Source organism: Alligator sinensis, unplaced genomic scaffold (genome assembly GCF_000455745.1).
Source record: "Alligator sinensis unplaced genomic scaffold, ASM45574v1 scaffold161_1, whole genome shotgun sequence".
Lineage (NCBI taxonomy): Eukaryota > Metazoa > Chordata > Crocodylia > Alligatoridae > Alligator > Alligator sinensis.
Genome location: NW_005841974.1, coordinates 845267 through 855045, shown reverse-complemented (window position 1 = coordinate 855045; position 9779 = coordinate 845267).

Genomic DNA, 9779 nt, shown 5'->3' with positions numbered 1-9779 from the left:
TTTCCCTTCTAAATTCATTTCATTGTCTCTAGTTTCATCGAAAAAAACCTTCCTTCTTTTCTTATGCTTCTCATCAGATATATCAAAGGAACCTATATTTTCTGTTAACGTTTCTGTTTCCACCAAGCTATAGTCCTTTCAGACTTTCATGACAAAACTTTTAACTGAGGCTAACAATTGTGCAGCATTCAATAAAATTGTATCAACCTTTTGCAGCGATTTGCTGACAGCATTAACTCTTTCAAGTAAACGGTTCCACAACAGAGTAATAACGGCAATATCATACTTATCAAACCTTTCTGTTAAGGAGTTTGCTTCAGTTTTCGCACACGGTTTTTCAGAATTTGATGTGGCTGTGTCTAATATTGTTTTCTTTATATCATCTTATCTCATTTTCAAAGTCAAAAAGCATCTGCATGAGCAGACCACCTGGTGTCACAAATTCTTTTGACTGTCAGATGTTTTTCATTTGCCTGCTTCAAGTGTAATTGTAGCATACTCCACTGATGTGTGGAAACTGAAAAAAAGGCTTACATATTTTGAATGAAGTAAAAAAAAAGTGTAGCTCCCTCACAAGATTCAGCTACAGTATTGCAGATTAAATTTAAGGAATGACTGGAACATGGTATGAACAAAGCAGAAAGGCTTTCTGCCATGCCTCAAGTAGGCGCTGCAAGTACCACTCTTCCCCAAAGGTCGGGGCCCCCCAACTCACCTGCCATGACTTGGTGAATGAAAAGAAGGAAGGGGTTCAGTGGTGTTCTCTTCCCATGTAGACCCGAGGACGGGGTACTCACAGGTGTGCTGCAGTGTTTCTTGGGGCTCCGCCTCCCATACACCCCATCCACTCGCCAACCGCTCAGGTATTCCAGTCTTGGTCCCGACTATGTACGTTGGTCCCTTGACTGTGGGGTCCAGCATCAACTTTGATAATTCGGCCTGCCACTGGGATGTTGTTAAACTTGGGGCCTCAGTCACTGGTCTAAAGTGGCTGAGCCACAGGCATCTGATGTCCTCCAACAGGAGGGATATGTTGGATATTTTAATGTTGAGGGGCTGGGGTTTGCCTGTCCCCAGCCTGGCGCCAGGTACTGCTCCCCCTCCTCTGCTGCGGGGCAATGCTGGCAATGCTGCCACAGCTAGCACCCGGAGCCTCCGCCCAGCTGCCATGTTCCCAGCTGGCTTCCTCCCCCTTTTGCTGGCTTCTGGTGGAGTTTTTTAATTTCCCACAGTGGCAGCGTCAGCCACCATAGTCAGCCGGCCATCACCCTGCCCGGGAAGCAGCCACTTGAAGAGCCAGCGAAACACTGGCTCCCGTGGCTCCTGCTCTGCCCCCGCCCGTCCGGATGGTCAGTTTCTTGGGGTGTGGGGCACTCTCTCTCCCTCTCTGGGAATGCCGGGTGTTGCCCCTGGCATCTCTGGTGCCTGTGGGGGCTTCTCGCCACCACACTTGCAGTGTTCAGTCTTGTCTGTAGACCTGAATATTTTCCTGACATATTTGTGGCATTATCAAAGCTCTGCCCATGACAATTTTTGATGTCCAAACATAAATTTGCAATGATTTCCAAAACAGTTGTCTCTAGACATTCAGAAGTGTGGGATTTTAGTGGGACAAAACAAAGAAATCGCTCTACAACTTCACCATTGCCAGTCACATATCTTAAAAGTAATGTTAATTGGTCTACATGACTCTCATGTAGTGTTGAATCGACTGTTATGGAATAGTACTTGGCATCCTTTACTTTGTCAGTGAATTGGTTTCTGAGACACTCTGCCGTTATAGTGATGAATTTATCATAGGTTTGGTGCATTAAAAAAATGGTCTTCTCTGAGCCCCAATACTGATAATTTTTCATATGTTCTTTGAGAAAATCATCAAATTCACTAAGATATCCAAGGTAGGTTAAAAAATTACCTTTTTGATTTGACAGTGATGGACATCATGTCCTCTTAGAGGTAGTCCCAAAGAAGACAGCAGTTTGACCGTGGCAACAACACAGCTCAGCACTTTCCTCCAATAAGAACACTCTTTTTCAAACCGAGTCAATAACACAGAATCAATTCTTCCAGATAATTTACACCTTTGAACGAATTTACACATAGCATTAATATGAGCTTTGGAAGTTTCATGATCAGCAATATCTCTTGCAATGTTTCTCCAATTAGATTGCCCGTCAACAAATGTTTGTTTTCCTTTATAATGGTAAGGGAATAATTTGCAAACATAACAGTAGACTGCCTTAGTGGTTTCTGAAAAAAATCAACCAAATTCTCATTTTCGTCATCTCATTTTTCTTCATCCTCAGAAAATGGGACTCATGAAGACCTCTAAATTTCTTTTGTCCTCCAACCTCATACTCTTTTCTCAAATTTTCCATATTACCTACGTTTTTCAGTTTATTTACTAAGAAATATTCTATCATATCCAATGAAACAGATTTTGGCCATGATGCAACATCTTCAGGGTAGATTTCTTCCCTTACTTCGACAAAATTACCAATATTTTGCCATTCCATTGCCACTTCAGAGTCCACCTGTTCAACTTTTGCAGTTGTTGTGTTATCCCCACAATTCAGCAAGTGATCAAATAATTCAGATGTTTCCTCGCCCATACTTTTTGATGAATATCCACTATTCAATATTTCAAGCTTTTTTAAATAAGATGACAAACTGTCTTTTTGCTTAGCATCATCTTCTTGCCTCACCTTCATTTATTTGCATTTTTGACTGCCAGACGCAGTGTCGCTTCATTATTGCTAAAAATCTCACCTTGATTTTAGGCTGATTAAAAATGTCTGAAAGAGCAGGGGCATAGCCACAGGTGGGCCTGGGTGGGCCATGGACCACCCAATTAGGTTTAACACAATAATCTTGCATTTTTATCAGGATCTGTAAAAATGGGATTTTGAACCATTTGGCTTGAAACTGATTTGGCTTGAAACATGAAATATTAAAAAAAAAATCCTCACATCTGGGTTAGCTCCCTTACTGGCAGGGCCTGGACCTGGATGCTCAGCCTCTGGTGAATTCCTCCAGCTCTGGGGTGGGTGTGGGGGAATGCTTTCAGGGTGTGGGGCTGTTTGGGCTCCTCCATACCCATAGTAACAGGGCCGGGCTGTATTACACCATCATGATCAGTTGCTGACAAGTAGGATTACCATATTTCTAGGTCCAAAACAGAGGACACCTGTCAGGTGGGGGAAGTGGGGGAGGGGTCAGGGGGAATATGACAGTGGGGGGGCTGTGACTTGCTGGTGCCCTGCCCCTGCTCATTCTTTTGCCTCTCGCTGCCAAGCCACAGCCCCCCACAGTCCTGCTGCTGCCCCTCACTCCCCACTCACACACCCCAGCCCCGCCTCACTCCCAAACCACAGCCCCCACCCATCCCTGCTGCTGCCCCTCACTCCTGACCCGCAGCTCCCTGGTGCTGACAGTGTCCCACACCTCCAACCCACAGTCCCTCCACATGCCTCTCACTCCTGATCTGCAGGACCTGGCCCCCCCAGCCCTGCCAGTGCCCCTCACTCCTGATCTGTATCCCCCTGCCCCCCATCCCTGCTGGAAGGGTTCCCCAGCTGTCCCTGTCCTGAACAGGACAGAGTACAGAGGCTCCAATTCATGTAGGTGGCCGCAGAGTGTTTCCATCCTCAGAGTGGGCTGGAGGGAAGAGGAGGGGAGGCTTATGGCACCCCCCGCCCTAGGATGGGGCTGTCGCACTGCCAGTCAGCCTGACTTAGCTCCCCTTCCCCCTCCTCCTAGGCAATGTCTCCTGGCCACTCAGCCCCTGTGAGCACAAGCACTGGCCCCTGTGCTACTGGCCTGGCCACAGAGTTCCCTGCTGCCCTCAGAGGGCCCCTTCCCCCACTCCTTTCCACTGCTGGAGGGGCAGGTAACCCCCCCACCCCGGAACCCCTCTGTCCTGTCACAGCCCCAGCCTCTATCCCCGCCTGCCCTGACCAAATGTCTGGAATTTTGCTTTGCTCCATTGGTGAGAGCAGGGGGAGGGAGATGGGAGGCAGCAGATAGCCCAGACGTACCTGCCTGCAGTTGCAGAGGCATTTGCAGACCCATGCAGTGCTCCCTGCTGCCTCTGATTGCCTTTCCCCTACTCCCACCAGCAGAGCAAAGCAAAATCTCAGACATTTGGTCAGATTTAAAAAACCCGTCCAGGCGGAAATCAGAGGGCTCAAAAAGAGGACATGTCTGGGAAAACCTGGATGTATGGTAACCCTACTGATGAGGGTTGGGGTCAAGAAGATTGGCAGGCAACACAGAGAAGTGCAGTCTTTTGTCCACACTTTTTCCATTCCCAGTCCAGCATCAGTGCTTGTGATTATTGGCACTTGCATATTCAAGCACCATTTTGGCTAAAATATCTGAATTTTTTTTCTCCATGGGTACTATCAGACGTGTTGCTCTCCCCTACCCTGGAGGTCTTCAAGAGGAGGTTAGATAGGCATCTAGCTGGGGTCATCTAAACCCAGCACTCTTCCCTGCCTATGCAAGGGGTCGGACTCGATGATCTATTGAGGTCCCTTCCGACCCTAACATCTATGAATCTATGAATCTGTGTTCCCACAGGCCATTTGGGGTTAAGCAGAGAGAAGGAGAGTGCCAGCAGTGGCTAGGAGCAGGGGTTTGTGGGTTGTTCTTATGTATCTGGCTAGTGATTGGCATGGGGGTAGGTCTGTTCTCAAGGGCAGTGAAAGGAAGGGTGGACACAGCAGTGTGGGGGGCAAGAGGAGGAGGGGCAGAGAGGAGTTTTTGTGCTAATACTATATCTCATAGTTTTCCTTGAGGTCAGAGCACCTGAATGGGGTGGGTGGCCAGGTGATTCCAAGTCCTCTAGGGGCACTGTCATCCAATAGGGAATGATGGGAGGGCCAGTGGGGAGTTATCTACAAGGGTTTTCTACAAGGGCCCTCTGCCCACCAGGGCCCTGTTGGGATAACTACTAGGAAATGGGCTGGGAGAGAGGAACCACAGCTTGCTTGCAATCTTGATGGTGAGAGTGGGAGGAGGAGAATAGTCCATGTTAACTTCTGCAGGAAAGGACATGATAGAGTTCTAAATTGTTTTTAAGTGAATTACCTGAAAATTGTGATTAATCACTACAAACAACAGCCTTGAATCACCCAATTAAATTTTCCAGAGATTTCCCCAGTATCCCAAAGGGACTTCTTCTCAGCCCGAATAGCATGTGAAAGGGCTGAATGAGAGAACTGCCAGCCCTCTTGGTATTTGGCCCAAGCACAAAATCATAGCAATGTGCAGTAGAGTACAGTAGGCTCTGTTAGTACTTCACTTTTTCATGTCAGGGGACCTAACTGCACACTTCCTTCCAATGCCTGAGAGACCCTCAGGCTGCCTCTGACCTCCTCCTTTGGGCTTAACACCCACTGCACCTCCGATTTCTCCTTTACCTTTTGATGACCCATCACTATGTCCACAAAATAGGCATGTCTGGGTGCATTCACAATCCAGGTCTGGTACACATCTGGCCACTGGTTATTGTCCAGCTGCTGACATGCTGAGGATCTAGGGATGCTATTGAGATGTTGATGGGCTGATACTCACCAGCTGATTTGGTGGATATATGTGCAGACATTTCCTCCTGATGGCTAGGCCCCAGTGCTAAGATGTCCTGATTGTCAGCTGGAATGTTAATGATCAGCAGGGATGTTAAGGGATGGAGGCAGAATGTTGATAGGATTGCCAGGCAAAATAATGGCAGGATGGTTAGGAAGGATAGCTCCATCATCTTGATGTTGGTGGGATCTGAGCTATCATGTTCTGACAGGTGATAATACCTCTTTCTCAGCACTTTGGAACAGGAGGAGGAACTCCCTCCTGTCCTTTGTTACTTGTGTCTGAAGCTGTAGCTGGGGCTTGGGCTGGGCCCCAGGCTCCTTATACTCTTCCCACAATGTTTTGTCACTGTTGAATGATTCTGACTTGAATCCAGAGATGGCAATGAAGAAAGGTCTGAATCCACATGTTGCAGACAGAGTTAAGTAACTGCTTTCAGGTACTCTGCATTGAAACTGGCAGACAGAAGACTTTGTAGGAGAAAATGCCTGGCAAAGATTTGAAATGAACCTCACAGACGAGAGGGTCCATGAGGTACACTACTTGCCTAGAGCCTGAATTCAAGAAGTCCAGGATTGTCAGAGCTATAGGTTGTAGTCGTGTTGGGCTAAAGGCAAAAGCAGTCAGAACTCTTGTGGTAGAGGCAATATCTTTTATTAGACCAACTAGATAGTTGCAAAAAAATATTTTTATTTGCAAGCTTTCAGGTTCACAAACCCTTCCTCAGGCAAAGGGGAATGCAAAGATTGTGAAATTTCTCCTAGGTAGAAATGAAACTTCATATGGCACAGGAGAACTGGAGGATGGTATAAGTTGTCCTGGGTGGGAAAGTTCATTTTATGCAAACTAGGCTCAAATAAAAGTTGAAGCAGTCTATTAACTTCATACCCAGGAGAACCATTCCGTCCGCCAGTTCTCCTGTGCAACGTGAAACAACAAGAAAAGAAGCAAAATTCAACATCCTGCTTGCCATCAGACACCTTCGAGGTAAATAAACTTCTCCAACATTTATTCAGGCCTAACTTGCATAAAACAAACTTTCCCACCCAGGAGAACATATACAGGAGAACTGGAGAGTAGTATAATATGAAGTTTTGTTTCTACATGGGAGAAATTTTTCAATCTTTGCATTCTCCTTTGCCTGAGGCCAAAAGCTTGTGAGCCCAAAAGCTTGCAAATAATTTTTTTTGCAACTATCTAGTTGGGCTAATAAAAGATATTGCTTCTACCACAAGAGTTCTGAAAGGATTGTCAGAGTGCCTCCATCCATCCACTGCCCCTTTCTGCTTGTCCTCTTATAGGCACAAATGATCCTCCCAGGAATTGTCTTGAGCAGATCAAAAGAGGCTACAAGGCTCTATGCAGGTTTTGGGGCGTAGGTGTTGTGCTCATCAGTCCTCATATTTGAAGATAAGAGCCCAGGTCACATAAAATAAGTAAATGCATGGCTGAAAAGATGGTGCTGACACTACGTTTTTGGATTCTTCAACAATGGGTAAATATTGCAGGAAAGAGGATTGCTATTGAGAGATGGAATTCATCTGATGCAGGCTGGAAAGAACACCATCTAGCTAACCCGATAAGGCAAAGATTTCTTGGGATGGCAACTGTAACTGGGCCACCTATACCAGTGTTTCCTAACCCTTTCCAGCCCAAGGCACGCTTACATTAATACAATTCTTCTGTAGCACCCCTGTTAAGGCATTCCCCATCCTTGTACCTACTGTAGGTCATTGCCATGGCAAAATTCTGTGGCACACCTGTTCATTTCTGATGACACACTTTTGTGCTGGTTGGGAAACACTGAACTATACCATTGGGGGAGATCTCTCCCACCTATACAGTTGGTCCAATTAAAGCTATCACTCAGAAAAATCCTTGCTTCTCACATATTTCATGGACCATCATGGCTACAACATCAGTCCAGTTCCCATGACCGAAATAGCAGCATTGAAGGTATACTCTGTTTTGAAAGGGCAACTTTGGCAGTACTGCACTATATGTGAAAAAATATATGTGTTTGTTCCCAGGTCCAGGAGAAAGAAATCAGCAAATGTGACTATATCTGTGTAAAGCTAAAGGGGTAAAAGAACAGTGGTGATATTATGGTGGGTACTACAAAGTGCCACGCCAGAAAGAAGAGGTAGATGAGGCGTTTTTCAAGAGATAACAAGATTATCCAAAAATTTTGATAACGGAATACTCTGGTAGTAATGAAGGATTTTAACTTCTCCAGTATGTGCTGGAATAATAATACAACAAAACATAAACTGTTTAATAAGTTCCTAATGTATAGAATGTAGTAACAGCAAATATAACCTAGAGTTGCTCTGTAACAGGAGGCTGAGGGAGTTGAAAATTGGGAGATGTTCCCTTTGGCAGCAGCTAGCTAGTTAGGTAGTAGCTGTGAGTTGGTTAGAGAGACAAAAGGGTCTGGAGATGTTGCATACTGCTCCACAAATTAAAGTGTGTAGTTCTTCTCATTCATGTATGGTTGTGTTTAATGAATGCAGCAATCATTACATAGAGGAAAACTTTCTGTTTCAGAAAGTTGAGGATCTGAGAAGGGGGACATCTATCATGAAGTTTGTTCTGACCAGTAAGGAAGGATTCAGAACACAAGGGTGTTTGGAAACTTGCAGGGAAGTTATTATGATATGAGAAAATTCACACTTCTAAGAAAGGGAAAGTTTAAGTTTAGCAAAACAAGAACATTGGCCTTCAAAAGGGCAGATTTCAATTAAGTCAGAGAAACAGTGGGTCTCCTACAATCAAAGGATAAAAGAGAATTATAAAGGAATTCTAGACTAAACAGCCTGACTTCAATACCTTGAAACTTACTGGGGAAAATAAAAGAAGTCAGTTTGTAAACTTCTGGAGGAAGAAAGACTGATCACTACCAATCAGAACTGATTTTCTAAGGACAAATTGTGGTGAAAAGTTTTATTTCCTTCAACAAGGTAATAAGTTGGGTAGATGAAAGGGAATACAGTGGACATAGTATACTTGGACAGAGGTGATAGGGCCTCACTTAAAGCACTGCATTTACTTGTGGACTCCACAGTGTAAGAAGGTTGTGGAGAAGTTGGAAAGGGTCCAGAGGTAGACAATAAAAATGATAAAAGGATACGAAGGTAAGCCATACAAGGAAAGATTGAGAAAACAAGGCATATTTAGCTTGGAGAAAAGAGATCAAGGAGGTAGCAGTTTTCCAATACCTAAAAGCCTGGCATTTAGAGTATACTATATTTAGAGTGAACAACAGCAAAAACATACTGGGCTGGGCATGTCTACACATACACTTTAATGTGCAGTAGACTATTTTATTGCACATTAAAGTGTCACGTAAAAAACCGTGGCATTATGCTAATGCACAGTAAAATAGTGTGGCAAGCTTGCCTATCTTCGCCCAGTTCCTCGGGCTTAGAGAACTGCCAAAGTGATTGGTGGGGAAAACCATCAAACATAGACGAGCAGGGGAGGAGCCTCAGGAGGAGTCTCGTCCTGCCCCTACATCGGGGCAAGGCAAGGAGTAGGCCTAATTGAAGACTGCGCTCCACCTTCCCCCTGATTGGCCAGTCTTCAAACTTGAAGTGGAGCCCCGAAAGGGTATATAAGGAGCTGCCTGCACAGCACATGGAGGAGACGATGAGAGATGTAGAAGAAAGAAAAAGTCAGGGCTGAGGAAGAGCTGGGGAAGAGCTACCCAGTGGGCACCTCCAGTTGCCCTGAGGAGCCCGAAGACTGTCGTCGGACGGCAGTGACAGGCAGCCACATCCCCAACCCCTCGCTGCTAGAGAGCATGGCAAGCCAGTGCAGGCATCACTGCATGGCGGGTCTGATAGGGACCAGGACCTTGGGAGCCGCCCGAGGCAGCTTGGGTCTCCAACCCCGGCATGAGGCTGGCACCAGCGCAGACACCGCTGCAGTGAGTCATCTGGGTACACATGAGGCGGCCCATGCCCGCAACAGGCTGAGAAGGCGGAGCCATCCGGGCGTGTGAACGAGCCACGCACCCAACGCGGGGACTGGGACAGAGTACCCGCTATAGGAGCCGCTTGCTTAGCTGGGGACAAAACACCTGGAACCCTTGCTAGACCCTACTCACCAGGAAGTGTGAGTTCTCAGGCAAGGGGTTTCCCACTGGGGAGGGACACAGTGGATAGCCCCATCAGAGGGGGTTTATGCTA